At 40.5% G+C, this 15,584-nt stretch overlaps 1 protein-coding gene and 1 long non-coding RNA gene across 3 annotated transcripts in view; one reads left to right on the plus strand and one right to left on the minus strand.

The window, feature by feature from the left end:
- LOC132429195 (uncharacterized) overlaps nt 1–14,994 on the minus strand; it is a 43,245-nt gene extending 28,251 nt beyond the window's left edge. Inside the window, exons 1-2 of the long non-coding RNA XR_009520315.1 lie at nt 14,842–14,994; nt 14,240–14,446 (exon numbers count right to left, since the gene is read on the minus strand). This is a non-coding gene — a long non-coding RNA (uncharacterized lncRNA). The remainder of the gene's footprint in view (nt 1–14,239; nt 14,447–14,841) is intronic.
- CSTPP1 (centriolar satellite-associated tubulin polyglutamylase complex regulator 1) overlaps nt 1–15,584 on the plus strand; it is a 188,290-nt gene that overhangs the window by 96,732 nt on the left and 75,974 nt on the right. The gene's annotated exons all lie outside the window — the stretch shown is intronic.

The raw sequence follows: 15,584 nt of genomic DNA on the forward strand, positions 1-15,584 counted from the left end.
TTTCTTTTTCTTCTCTGATTGCTGTGGCTAAAACTTCCAAAACTATGTTGAATAATAGTGGTGAGAGTGGGCATCCTTTTCTTGTTCCTGATCTTAGTGGAAATGGTTTCAGTTTATCACCGTTGAGAATGATGTTGGCTGTGGGTTTGTCATATATGGCCTTTATTATGTTGAGGTAGGTTCCCTCTATGCCTATTTCCTGGAGAGTTTTTATCATAAATGGGTGTTGAATTTTGTCAAAAGCTTTTTCTGCATCTATTGAGATTATCATATGGTTTTTATCCTTCAATTTGTTAATATGGTGTATCACATTGATTGATTTGTGTATATTGAAGAATCCTTGATTTCCGGGGATAAACCCCACTAGATCGTGGGGTATGATCCTTTTAATGTGCTGTTGGATTCTGTTTCCTGGTATTTTGTTGAGGATTTTTGCATCTATGTTCATCAGAGATATTGGCCTATCGTTTTCTCTTTTCTGTGACATCTTTGTCTGGTTTCGGTATCACGGTGATGGTGGCCTCATAAAGTGAGTTTGGGAGTGTTCCTCCCTCTGATATATTTTGGAAGAGTTTGAGAAGGATAGGTGTTAGTTCTTCTCTAAATGTTTGATAGAATTTGCCTGTGAAGCTATCTGGTCCTGGGCTTTGTTGGAAGATTTTTAATCACAGTTTCAATTTCAGTGCTTGTGATTGGTCTGTTGATATATTCTATCTTCCTGGTTCAGTCTCGGAAGGCTGTGCTTTTCTAAGAATTTGTCCATTTCTTCCAGGTTGTCCATTTTATTGGCATATAGTTGCTTGTAGTGATCTCTCATGATCCTTTGTATTTCTGCAGTATCAGTTGTTCCTTCTCCTTTTTCATTTCTAATTCTGTTGATGTGAGTCTTCTCCCTTTTTTTCTTGATGAGTCTGGCTAAGGGTTTATCAATTTTGTTTATCTTCTCAAAGAACCAGCTTTTAGTTTTATTGATCTTTGCTATTGTTTCTTTCATTTCTATTTCATTTATTTCTGATCTGATCTTTATGATTTCTTTCCTTCTGCTAACTTTGGGGTTCTTTTGTTTTTCTTTCTCTAATTGCTTTAGGTGTAAGGTAAGGTTGTTGATTTGAGATTTTCTTGTTTCTTGAGGTAGGATTGTATTGCTATAAGCTTCCCTCTTAGAACTGCTTTTGCTGCATCCCATAGGTTTGGGGTCATCATGTTTTCATTGTCATTTATTTCTAGGTATTTTTTTATTTCCTCTTTGATTTCTTCAGTGATATCTTGGTTATTTAGTAGCGTATTGTTTAGCCTCCTGCGTTTGTATTTTTTTACAGTTTTTTTTTTCTGTAATTGATATCTAGTCTCATAGCGTTGTGGTCGGAAAAGATACTTGTTACAATTTCAATTTTCTTAAACTTACCAAGGCTTGATTTGTGACCCAAATGGATAGATATGGTCTATCCTGAAGAATGTTCCATGATCACTTGAGAAGAAAGTATATTCTGTTGTTTTGGGATGAATCTCCTATATATATCAATTAAGTCCATCTTGTTTAATGTGTCATTTAAGGCTTGTGTTTCTTTATTTATTTTCAGTTTGGATGATCTGTCCATTGGTGAAGGTGGGGTGTTAAAGTCCCCTACTATTATTGTGTTACTGTCGATTTCCCCTTTTATGGCTGTTAGCATTTGCCTTATGTATTGAGGTGCTCCTATGTTGGGTGCATAAATATTTACAATTGTTATATCTTCTTCTTGGATTGATCCCTTGATCATTATGTAGTGTCCTTCTTTGTCTCTTGTAATAGTCTTTATTTTAAAGTCTACTTTGATATGAGAATGGCTACTCCAGCTTTCTTTTGATTTCCGTTTGCATGGAATATCTTTTTCCATCCCCTCACTTTCAGTCTGTATGTGTCCCTAGGTCTGAAGTGGGTCTCTTGTAGACGGCATATGTATGGGTCTTGTTTTTTATCCAGTTACCCAGTCTGTGTCTTTTGGTTGAAGCATTTAATCCATTTACACTCAAGGTTATAATCAATATGTATGTTCCTATTACTGTTTTCCTAATTGTTTTGGGTTTGTTATTGTAGGTCTTTTCATTTTTTTGTGTTTCCTGCCTAGAGAAGTTCCTTTAGCATTTGTTGTAAAGCTGGTTTGGTGGTGCTGAATTCTCTTAACTTTTGCTTGTCTGTAAAGGTTTTAATTTCTCCATCGAATCTGAATGAGATCCTTGCTCGAGATCCTTGCTCGGTAGAGTAATCTTGGTTGTAGGTTTTTCCCTTTCATCACTTTAAATATGTCCTGCCACTGCCTTCTGGCTTGCAGAGTTTCTACTGAGAGATCAGCTGTTAACCTTATGTGGATTCCCTTGTATGTTATTTGTTGCTTTTCCCTTGCTGCTTTCAATATTTTTTCTTTTTATTTAATTTTTGATAGTTTGATTAATATGTTTCTCGGTGTGTTTCTCTTTGGGTTTATCCTGTATGGTACTCTTTGTGCTTCCTGGACTTGATTGACTATTTCCTTTCCCATGTTAGGAAAGTTTTCGACTATAATCTCTTCAAATATTTTCTCAGGCCCTTTGTTTTTCTCTTCTTCTTCTGGGACCCCTATAATTCGAATGTTGGTGCGTTTAACGTTGTCCCAGAGGTCTCTGAGACTTTCCTCAATTCTTTTCCTTCTTTTTTCTTTGTTCTACTCCCTGGCAGTTAATTCCATAATTTTATCTTCCAGCTCACTTACCCGTTCTTCTGCCTCAGTTATTCTGCTGTTGATTCCTTCTAGAGTATTTTTAATTTCAGTAATTGTGTTGTTCATCACTGTTTGTTTGCTCTTTAGTTCTTCTAGATCCTTTTTAAATGTTTCTTGTATTTTCTCCATTTTGTTTCTGAAATTTTCGATCATCTTTACTATCATTACTCTGAATTCTTTTTCAGGTAGTTTGCCTATTTCGTCTTCATTTATTTGGTCTTGTACGTTTTTACCTTGCTCCTTTATCTGTAACAAATTTTTTTGTCATTTCTTCTTTTTTTTTCTGGTGGGTGGTGCTGTATTCCTGTCTTACTGGTTGTTTGGCTTGAGATGTCCAGCACTGGAGTTTACAGGCAGTTGGATAGAGCTGGGTCTTGGGGCTGAGATGAGGACCTCCAGGACGCCTCACTCCAGTTGATATTCCCTGGGGTCTGAGGTTCTCTGTTAGTCCAGCAGTTTGGACTCGGAGCTCCCACCACAGGAGCTCAGGCCCAACCTCTGGCCTGGGAAGCAAGATCCTGCAAGCTTTGTGGCACGGTTAAAAAAAAAGGGGGGGGCTTCCCTGGTGGTTCAGTGGTTGAGAGTCCGCCTGCCGATGCAGGGGACACGCGTTCGTGCCCCGGTCCGGGAGGATCCCACGTGCCACGGAGTGGCTGGGCCTGTGAGACATGTCCGCTGAGCCTGTGCCTCCAGAGCCTGTGCTCCGCAATGGGAGAGGCCACGGCAGTGAGAGGCCCGCGTACCGAAAAAAAAAAAAAAGGAAGAAAGAAAAAAAGGAGCAGTACAATATCAAACAATGAAAAACAAAATAAAATTAGAAAGATAAAAAATGTTAGGAAAACTAAAACTATAATTGAAATAACTGCAACAAGGTACAGTAAAACAACAACAGAAAAAAAGAAGAAAAAAGGCAGGGGGGACAAGCCAAAAGGAGAGATCACTAACAAAGTATAAAGAATAAAATAAAATTAGAAAAATAGAAGATTTATTAGGAGAAATAAAAATATAAAAGAATCAACAACAATGAATCAACAAGGTAAAACAGAACCCCAATCTAAAAGAGGAAAAAAGAAAAGAAAAAAAAAAGTCTGCCTATGGGGGCGGATTGGAACTTAGGCAGGGGCGGGGTGTTTACAGTGGGGCCGGACCTAGGCTGGTGGGGAGGTGACGTTTGAGCGTGAGGTGGGGCCTAGGCGGGGCGACGTTCAAGTGTGGGCAGAGCCTCTGCTTAGGACCTGCGCAGAAGGGGAGCGGCAGCATGTGGAAAGGAGGGCCTCTGGAGTGTGGGGTTGCGGAGTCTGGAGGTAGGGCCCTGAGTGAGGGTGTGGGGTGGGGCTTGGCTCTGCATGGCAGGAGGGAGGCTCTGAGGGCAGAGGATTAGGCCAGGGAGCCCAACAGGCTTCTCAGTGCCCAAGTGGACAGGGAAAGCCCCGATCCTGTTCCCTTGTGTTCCTTCGTGCCCCTCCCCCGCCATCTCCCCCCGGGGTCTCCCGTGTCGCTGCCAGACCCCTAACCGTGGGTGGGTTGTGCTGGGTGTAGAACTCCTCCCCTACCCCAGCTGCCCCTCAGGGAGGCCGGTCCCGTAAGTCCGGCCTTTACTTTTGCTTCCCCTTCACTCCCTCCCACTCCCTCAGGACCCGCGCGGCTGGAGAGGGCCTCGGTGGGCAGAGGATCAGGCCCGGATCTCAAGAGGTTCCTGGGGGCCCAAGTGGGCAGGGAAACCTGGCCGCACTCCCTTCTGATCCTCTGCCCTCCCAGTGGTCCCCCAGTTTCCCCCTTCGGGCATGGGATCCCTTCCCCTCCCCCAGCCACCCCTCAGGGGCGCCAGTCCCGTCCTGCCTTCACTCCTCCTTCCCCCCTCACTCCCCCCACTCCCCATGTCCCTGGTTGTTGGGGGTTCCTTCCGTCCCCTTAGGTGTTCGTGGTCCCCCACCGGTGCCTGGTAGGTGTCCTAGTTGTGAGAAGCCACGAATTCTGCGTCCTCCTAGTACGCCATCTTGACTCCCCCCCACCCCGCCCCGGGAATTTATTTTTTAACAAGCATTTCAGGTGACACTTAAAATCACTCGTGTGGGAAGTATTGAATAACTTCTTAACTTTTTTCTTTTGCTCCAGTCCTTGCTCTACATCAGCAGTTTTCAACCCTGGTTGCACGTCAAGTTCATTCAGGGAGCTTTTAAAAACTACCCATGCCCATGCCCCATCACAGATCGATTTAATCAGAATCTTATGGGTTGGGACCTATGCTTTTTTTTTTTTTTTTAATGTTTTAAGTAAAAAGGTTTTATTGCAGTACAACATTTAGAGAAAAGTGCAAAATAATAAATGTACAGCTTAATGGATTTCTACAAAATAAACATACTCATGTAATGTCCATCCAGATAGAGAATATTACCAGCGCCCCAGATGCCTCTCCCAGGTCCCCTTCCAGTCATGAATCCCCTCTAGGGTCACCACTAGTCTAACTTTTATCACCATAAACTAGATGTGCCTGATCTTGAACTTTATGTAGCTAGAATCATAGAGCATGCGCTCCTCAGGGGCTGGCTTCTTTTGCTTAACATTATATTTCTGATTTGTTGTTGGGTTTAGCTGCAGTTTGTTCTTTTTTATTGTTGTACAGAATTCCATTTTATGTATAAACCACAGTTTATCCATTCTACAGTAGGTGGTGTTTGGGTTGTTTTCAGTTTCAAGCTAGTACAAACAATGTTACTATAAACATACTTTTATATGTCTCTTGGTGTATAGATTTCTGTTAAGTATGTACTTAGGAGTGGAATTGTTGGGAATGCATACATTCAGCTTTAGCATATGTTCCCAAAATGATTGTACCATTTTCCACATTTAACTGCAGTTTATGAGAGTTCCTGTTGCTCTAGAACTTTTTCTGGGGCCCATGCATTTTAAAAGCTCTGCAGGTGATTGTGATGCACATTGAAGCTTGAGAACTACCGCAAGACCTTTTATAAATATAATTCTCTAAAGCATAGCCTTGGGCTTGTCGCCCCTGCTTAGAACATCGGAGGTTCTATTGGTATTGCCTGCTTATGAAATATGAGTTCCATTACCTTACATTTAGGCCACTCATGATCTAACCTCAGCTGTTCCAACCACTGCTTTCCTACCCACAGCCTACACTCTCACCACACACAGACATTCACTTTCCCCCAAACACTCCTTATACTTTTCCCCTAGCACACCTTTGTTTTTGCTTTTCTATTTGTGTAGCACTTTCTTGCATGTCTGTCACATTCCTGCCCATCTTCAAGTAAACCCAGTTCTAAAAGTCCTCGTAATTCCCACTTCCTCCCCTCCTTGCCCTCCCTTACCTCCATAAGTGATCTGTCTTATGGCACTTATTCTATCATATTTATATTAGTTATTGGCAAACATATAATCTCTTTCCTAAGATATCGCACAGGGTCAAGAATAAATCGATTTTGTCTCTCCTACCTCTCCATTCAGCTTGTAAATGTGTAATATCAAGCTCCATGTGAAGCACTAAAGAGAAGACTTTAAATTGGGTACAGCTGTGTAACCATGGTTAAGTTACTTTCTCCAGGCCTTAGTTTTCTCATCTGTAAAATGGAGAGTATACTACTTCAACATTGTGAAAATTAAATGAGATAATGGACTAAAGCATCTATTAATCTTGGCACATAATAACTGCTTCATCAATGCCAGTTGTTTGTGTCATGTGATAGGTATCATTGTTAGTTCCCTTGAGTGGGGAGACAGCATAGTTTATCTCTGAAGCCCCATTCAGTACCTTTGCTTGTTGTGGGTGCTCAGTAAATGCTGGAAGAATAAATTAATGAATGTCTGCTGGATGATTGGATGGGCCAGGCTTATTCATATTCCATTTCCAGTAAGTTTGGCCTATCTTGGAAGAAGCAGTCAAATTTCAGTTTAACCATCAGAGATAGACAGAAAGTAGGGTTTCTACTAAAAACTTTATTAAAAAGCTTAAATCCCCAGTTTAACCATACAACAGCTGCTCTCCTTCTGCTGCCAGGAAGTAGGGAAAACGCTCCAAGAGCTATTTGCTGTTTGTTTGTTCATCTTCAGGTAAACATGCCATGACTTGGGGAGAGCACACACGTCACCCGCAGGCAAGCTTGGGTCTGGGAAGTTGCAAGTAGGAGCAATGAAGAAGAAATCCCCCACTCTGGGAGAGGTTCCTGCAGGGACTCAGCTAAACCCATTTGTAGCTTTGCTGAATTATTTACTAAGATGAGGGGACTGGGTGTGGCTGGTCTGAGATTCCTCCTGGGAAGTCACTTTAAGAGTCTCCTTAATTTCCTCACCCTTCATCTTTGTTCTCTGGCTTTGGTGCAAGGGTGCAGGCAGTCGCACCCAGTTGACTGTTGTTCCCAGCACACTGAATTCTTTGAATCCGGCTGTTGCTGCCAAGGATTCCCTGCCCTGTTCTTTTCCCCTTGCCCTGATTTTAAAAACAGTTCGAGAAGTTCTCATCTGGCATGGAGATGCTGTTTTTCTAGATACATAGGACCAAGAAGGACCTTTAGAGCTTTAGATTATCATTTCTCAAAAACCCAGTATTGATAGATGAACAAATTATACAAAGTAGGCTCTGCCATCACCACTGTCATTTAAAGGTATTTTAGTGCTAAGAGGCTGTACAAGTGAGATAAAACTGATACCTGAGAGTATTTATCACCACCTATGTCACTTGCAGGAGGAATATAAGAATATATTTAGCTAATTGAAACCTTATTAAAGGTGTGTAACAAAATATATGAAGATTAATGGGTAGTCCACGAAAATGTTTACCAGGTAACTAATATCTTTTAAAACATGAGCAAATAAATGAATTTAACCATGTTATAATCAAAATGGGTCTGATGACAAAAGAATTAGTAGTCTGAAAAATATATAATCCAGTGTTCGAAACCTTATTTGTCATGCAAATTGGCCAATAATTCCTTGGAAGCACAATTCTACTTTTATTTATTATTTTTAAATTTATTTATTTATTTATTTGGCTGTACCTGGTCTTAGTTGCGGCATGTGGGATCTTTAGTTGCAGCATGTGGGATCTAGTTCCCTGACCAGGGATTGAACCTGGGCCCCTGCATTGGGAATGCGGAGTCTTAGCCTTTGGACCACCAGGGAAGTCCCGCATTTCTACTTTTAAAATAAAGTTAACTTCAGGAAGCAATGATGAGCAAGGAAGTAATACAATTTTAGGAAGACACTGAAAATCTGCATTTATTGTCTCAAGTGGCAGAACAACAGGACAGTATAATACCATTTATATAAAATTATATATTTTTATGTCTGTATGTATTTATGTGCATACAAAAATGTTTGGAAAGAGGTTTACCAAAATGTTATAAGTGGTTTTCTTTCAGTGCTAGGATTTTACTTTTTTTTTGCACTTTTTTATATGGTTTGAGTTTTTTATAATGACTGTGTAACATTTTTTTAATCACAATAAAAGCTATTTTTATTTTGAAAAAAAGAAAATTTTGTTTGACCATCTGCTATGGGCCCAAAATGGTACTAGGAGTTACAAGGATTAGAAAAGAAGGCTGCAGCCTGGCCACCAGTATGTTTACATTCTAGTTGGGAAGGTACCTAAAGGGTGGTAGAGTGTAGAGTGTAATCAGGTGTCAGGATACGTGGTTCAAAGAAGTGCTGGAGGCTACCAGGAAGAGGAGAGGTCATGTGGAAGATTTCATTGGAAAGAGGAAGCTCGAGTTGGACCTTGAAAAATGGACAGAATTTGACTAGGAGGAGGGAAGGAGGACATTTTAGGCAGCTTGAGCACTGAAGCAATAATAATGGTATTTGAAAAGACAGTGAGGAAACCAGCTTATATAGAGTAATAAGCAAATATGATTTGTGATAGAGAAATTTGCTTTATTGCCAAGTTTATTCCATATCTTTATTTTGATACATTGCAAATTGTATTTTGGTATACTTGAGCATTTTAAAAATCAGATCTTAGAAAAATAAATATAATTATTCTGAATACTGACTCTAAAGTGACATAAAAACTATGACTGCCATGAACATTTCATTATTTTAGTGTATTGAGAATGGAAGACTTCAGTCCATGTGCTCTATAATCCTGTCATTTCTATCCATGTCTCAATTCAGTCAGTGGCTTTTTCTATAGGCTTTTAATTTGTGATTAATATATTCCTACACTTTCTTGTATTAAAAATCAAAAAGTAGGGTATGAAGGATGGAGGCCAAAAGTTTATTTAAAAATAAATGAAAGTTTATTTTTAAAAAAGACATTAAGATTGAGGCTTTTCAAACAATGGAGTCAGGATTTGCTTTTACTAGTTACTTGGTTAACATGACTACATGAAATGTGTGCTATGTACTCTGAATACTGTGGCCATGTAAACTATACTTACCATGCAAACAAGTCTTTCAGAGAACCATATGTTTGAAATTTTAAATACAAAATGTCAACTATAAAGCTTTCCTTTTTGAATTCATGTATTTTTAAGTACTTTCAGTGTTCAAAGCACTGTGCTGCTAGGTGATGAAAAGTAAGCAGAGAACTCATTCATTCATCTATTCATTCATTCAACAGTATTTGTTGAGTGTGTCCTCTGTGCCAGGTATTATTCTAGGTGCTGGAACTAAAAGGATAAGGAGGAAATAGTTCTATTCTTAATGAACTCATAGTCTAGTTGGAGAGAAAATTGACATGTAAATAAAGAGTTATAGACCACTGGTAGACAGTGTCAGGTCAAATACACATATTTATTTGCACTCTCTCTATAAAACACACTAAGTTTATAATAAAGGGGGAAAAAAGGTATAAAGCCAAAAGAGAACAAGAGATGACAGTAAGTAGTAGGTGTCAACTAAATTTTACAGGGTGGACTACAGATGGATAAGTAGGGAGTGATTTAGCAAAGAAAGCTGATGACTAATTTACAAAAGAGAAAGGTATCTCTTTATGCCACAGAGGTCTAGAAGGGTTCAAGAATTGGAAGTGTCAGGTACTCTGAAGTTGGGAGTGAGGAAAGCTGAAAACAGGATTTGCTGCAAGTCCTTGTAAGGAATGGTTAGATCCCCAGATCCTCTTCCCCACATTAAGCATCAAGGTCACTCCCTTCTCAGTCCAGTAGAAGGTTGGAGCAACTAAACTGAAGGAAGTCTCAACTCAAGAATACCAGGTTCAGAGCAGAGGTGAGATGGCCTCATGAAAACAAGGAAATAAGCCAACGTCTACATGCTGTATGTTGATACCTCATTCCCCCCTTCCCTTGCTTAGCTCTCACAATGCTGGCTGCCAAATGGATACTCCCCAAGCACAAGTCTAGAAAATTTCCTGGAGAAACTTGAATAGCCCCAGGAAAAGTCCCTACAGATCTGACATTTAGGAGTTCCACTGTAAAATGACCAGGTCTCCATTCTGCAATGGAGCTCAATGTCAGCAAGCTCCATCCATTTAGAAAACCAGCTTTTTTACATCTCACTCTAAATATGAGTGGACATATTCAAGGATCACAAGGCATTTGGAGAAGTCTCTAAAGTGATAGCCAGAAACGAAGACCAAACAAACAAGGTAGAGGAGGGGGGAACTCAGAAGAAGCAGTAACAATACAAGGAGCAGAAGAAAACTTTAAGAAAGCTGTCATTAATAGCCTCAGGGAAAACAGAGAAGGTATTGGATCCATTAAATAAGACTAGCCTGCCAGGCTTCCCTGGTGGCACAGTGGTTAAGAATCCACCTGCCAATGCAGGGGACATGGGTTCGAGCCCTGGTCTGGGAAGATCCTACATGCCGCGGAGCAACTAAGCCCGTACGCCACAACCACTGAGCCTGCCCTCTACAGCCTGCGAGCCACAATTACTGAGCCCACGTGCCACAACTACTGAAGCCCACACGCCTAGAGCCTGTGCTCTGCAACAAGACAAGCCACCCCAATTAGAAGCCCGCACACTGCAACGAAGAGTAGCCCCCGCTCGCCACAACTAGAGAAAGCCCGCGCACAGCAACGAAGACCCAATGCAGCCAAAAATTGAAAAGAAAAAAAAAGACTAGCCTGCCATATATAGCCGTGTGTGTGTGTGTGTGTGTGTGTGTATTTTTTTTAAAGAACAAGAAGGAGTTCTTGGAATTAAAAATATAATAGCATAAATTAAAAATTCAATAGAAGGGCTAAAGGTAAAGTTGAGGAAATTGCCCAGAAGAGGCAAAGAAATAGAAAATAAGAGAAAAATACAAAAAAATTAGAGGCCTAGTCCAGAAGTATAACATCTAAAAAATTGGACTTCCAGAAAGAGATAAAGGAATTAGAATGCCACTGGGCTTCTCAACAGCAATGCTGGAAGCTAAAACTCAGTAGAGCAATAGAGCAATGCTTTCAGAATACAAAAGTAAAATTATTTCCAACCTAGAATTCTGTACCAAACCAAATTAATAATCAACAATGAGAATAGAATATAGATTTTTAGATAGGCGAGAGCTTATAAATTTTAACTCCCATGCGGCTTTTCTCATGAAACTACTGGAGGATGTGTTTCACCCAAAAATGGGAATAAATCTAAAAAGATGAAATTATGGGATCTAGAAAAAGGGATCCAACACAGAGAAGTAAAAGGAATTCTTAGGATGATAATGAAGGGTAGTCCCAGGACAGTCATTTATGCAGGAGAGTTAGATAGCAAGCAGTTCAGATTGCAGCAGCAGAAACATCCAGGAGAATGTCTGCAAGAAAATTTTTAAAATAGAACTGATAAAAGTGTTGTGTTAGATTACATTCAGTTGGAGAATTAGAGATTAATACTTGAGTTGAAGAAATAGTGATTAATACTTAGAAACTCCAAGCAAACCAAGAAAGAGGTAATTCCAAGAGAAACAAAATGTTGTATGAGGAAGAAAATGTAATAATAATATACCTTGTGGCCTGCCTGTGAATAATGTTTATGTGGTATAAAAATATAAATACTGAATATTTTAAGCTAAACTTGTTACTGTATCTATATTAGAAAGATGGAGGGATGGGAAATGTGTGTAGGTGGTGAAAAAGATAATCTGTCATTTTCAACTAAGAGTCCAAAGATAATGTAAAATTTTAAAATCAAGAAATAGCAGCATAAGCATATTATTAAAAAATGAAAAACAGAAGACAAGTGGAGTTGGTTAAAAGAGTTGCTACCGTAGTTTGGTTTGGAACCAACTGAGTTTGAAAAACCAGTGAACCTTTCAAATGAATTTGTCCAGCAGGGATTCAAGTCTGATAAAGAGATTGGAAGTGGAGATATAGTCAGAATTTAAATCATGCGAATGGATGAGATCACCGAGGGATGAAAGTGTAGTGAGAGAGAGAGATAAGGGCAGAACTTTGGGGAATGCTTATATTTAAAGGGTGAGAGAAGGAAAAAGAGTCAGGGAAGAAACAGAATATAGGAGGAGAAATAGAATAATATGCCATTACATAAACCAAAGGAGGAGAGTTTCAAGGACAGGATGGGCAACAGTATCAGTTGTCACAGGTGGAGAACTAAAAAAATGTCCTTTGAATCTATGGTGATTGTAGATTGTAACTTTCAAGAGAACGGTTTTGATGTGATGGAAGCAACACTGAAGGGGCTACTGAGTGAATGAATGAGTGGTAAGAAAGAGGAGATAGTGAATATAGCACACTCTTCTGAGAAATTTGGCTTTGGTAAGTAGACTATGAAAGTTTTTTTAGATTAAGGGACCACTTAAACATATGTGGGTAGATAGCAAGAAGTTAATGGAGAAGGTAAGATGCAAGTGTAAGGGGGATAATTGACAGAGCAAGATCCCAGAGAAACTGAGAGAACATGGACTCAAGAGCACAGATGGAGAGATTAATCTTAGTAAGAGAAGGGAAAGGTTTCTTTCTTTAAGAGAGGGATGGAAGAGATGAGGATAAGTGAAGACACTAAGAAATATTAAGGTGTAGAGGAAGGAAATTGAAGGATTAAAAAGTCAGATGGCTTCGATCTTCTTAATAAAGTAAGTTATCTGCTTAGAGTTGGGGGTTGGGGCAAAGGGTTAGTTTGGAAATTTGAGAATGGAAAATGTCTGGGGCAGCTGCTGGAAGGAATGCAATACAAAGTTAAAAGAGATGACTGAAAGGATTACCCGGTAGCCAAGAGCATCCAGTTGAGGTTAGAATGTATGAATTTGTAATAAAGCCAATCAGTATGGTTTCTGGACTTCCTCCAAGAGCGCTATGACTCCAAAAGTTGTGTAAGTCATCATCTTGGCTAGAGAAGGGTTTTCTTGGAGTGTCTTAGGAGACATCCCAGGGTTCAAAAACTTTAGAAAAATGCTTGCTCAAGGAGAGTTAATGCTTAGGAATACCAAAGAGCAGGTTTGCTTGTGGGATACTTCCTTCTGTGGGTCATTCAGAAGTCTTGTGGGGAGAATCATGGGCAAAAAAAAAAAAGAAATATACTTAAGAGACTTAAGAGAAGCAAAGCAGTTTGGTATCAAGAAGAGCTATAGCTGCATGGATATCTAGACACAAATCTGAGGGTGGGACCATGTTCGAGAACATCTGGATTCAGATAAAAGAAGAGCAGAAGAGAAGTGACATCATTGTGGGATTACACTGTAGGCTACCTAGCCAGATGGAAGAAATAGATAAAGCATTCTTGATGTAGATCATAAAACTGGCCTGAGTCATGACAGCATGGCAACAGGGATTTCAAACGTCAGGACATAAGTTCCAAGACACATTCAGCCAAAAAGCAGTATACTTGATTAATTCTTTTTTTTTTTTTCCTGCTTATGATTTTCTAATCATTAAAGAAACACTTGCTGGAACTTCCCTCGTGGTCCAGTGGCTAAGACTCCATGCCCCCAAAGCAGGGGGCCTGCGTTCGATCCCTGGTCAGGAAACTAGGTCCCACAAGCCAGCAACTAAGCCACAACTAAAGATCCCGCATGCCACAACAAAGACCCAACACAGCCAAAAAATAAATAAATAAAAAATTTTTTAAATGGTCCACATAAAAAAAAAAATCTTAAAAATAATAGCCTTTATTTATTCAAACAAAAACTAAAGTCCCTTTTTATAGCAAAAGAAGATAAAATACCTAGGAATAAACCTAACAAGAATATGTAAGAGCTGTATGAAGAAAGCCTTAAAACACTACTGAAGAACTCAAAAGAAGGCTTGGACATATGGAAAAGCATAGTCTGTTCTTAGAAAGGAAGACTTAAAAATCATAAAGCTGTCAGTGCTCCCTAATTTAATTTATAATTACCACGATCTCAGAAAAAATACCAAAAGGATTTAATTTTGTTTGCTTATGTTTTGTGAGACATGCTGATTCTAAAGCTTATACAGAAAAACTAAATATACTAGAATAACCAGGAATATTCTGAGAAAGAAAAGAAATAATAGGGAGGCCCTGAACCAAGATAGTGGAGTAGAAGGACGTGCTCTCACTCCCTCTTGCGAGAACACCAGAATCACAACTAACTGCTGAACAGTCATCGGCAGGAAGACACTAGAACTCACCAAAAAAGATATCCCAGGACTTCCCTGGTGGCGCAGTGGTTGAGAGTCCGCCTGTCGATGCAGGGGATGCAGGTTCGTGCCCTGGTCTGGAAAGATCCCACATGCTGCGGAGCGGCTTGGCCCATGAGCCACGGCCGCTGAGCCTGTGCGTCCGGAGCCTGTGCTCCGCAATGGGAGAGGCCACAACAGTGAGAGGCCTGCGTACTGCTAAAAAAAAAAAAAAAAAAAAAAAGATACCCCACATCCAAAGACAGAGGCAAAGCCACAATGAGACAGTAGGAGGGGCACGATCACAATAAAATCAAATCCCATAACTGTCGGGTGGGTGACTCACAAGCTGGAGAACACTTATACCACAGAAGTCCACCCACTGGAGTGAAGGTTCTGAGCCCCACGTCAAGCTTCCAAACCTGGGGGGCCGGCAATGGAAGGAGGAATTCCTAGAGAATCAGACTTTGAAGTGCAGCGGGATTTGATTACAGGACTCTGACAGGACTGGGATAAACAGAGACTCCACTCTTGGAGGGCACACACAAAGTAGTGTGTGCATCGGGACCCAGGGGAAGGAGCAGTGACCCCATAGGAGACTGAACCAGACCCACCTGCTAGTGTTGGAGGGTCTCCTGCAGAGGCAGGCGGTGGCTGTGGCTCACCATGGGGACAAGGACACTGACAGCAGAAGTTCTGGGAAGTACTCCTTGGCGTGAGCCCTCCCGGAGTCTGCCATTAGCCGCACCAAAGAGCCCAGGTAGGCTCCAATGCTGGGTTGCCTCAGGCCAAACAACCAACAGGGAGGGAACCCAGCCCCATGCATCAGCACACAAGCGGATTAAAGTTTTACTGAGCTCTGCCCACAAGAACAACAGCCAGCTCTACCCACCACCAGTCCCTCCCATCAGGAAACTTGCACAAGCCTCTTAGAAAGCCTCATCCACCTGAGGGCAGACAGCAGAAGAAAGAAGAACGACAGTCCTGCAGCCTGTGGAACAAAAACCACATTCACAGAAAGACAGACAAGATGAAAAGGCAGAGGGCTATGTACCAGATGAAGGAACAAGATAAAACCCCAGAAAAACAACTAAATGAAGTGGATATAGGCAACCTTCCAGAAAAAGAATTCAGAATAATGATAGTGAAGATGATCCAGGACTTCAGAAAAAGAATGGAGGGAAAGATCGAGAAGATGCAAGAAATGTTTAACAAAGACCTAGAAGAATTAAAGAACAAACAGACATGAACACTACAATAACTGAAATGAAAACTACATTAGAAGGAATCAATAGCAGAATAACTGAGGTAGAAGAACGGATAAGTGACCTGGAAGACAGAATGGTGGAATTCACTG

The sequence above is a fragment of the Delphinus delphis genome, chromosome 8, assembly GCF_949987515.2.
Source record: "Delphinus delphis chromosome 8, mDelDel1.2, whole genome shotgun sequence".
NCBI classification, from domain to species: domain Eukaryota; kingdom Metazoa; phylum Chordata; class Mammalia; order Artiodactyla; family Delphinidae; genus Delphinus; species Delphinus delphis.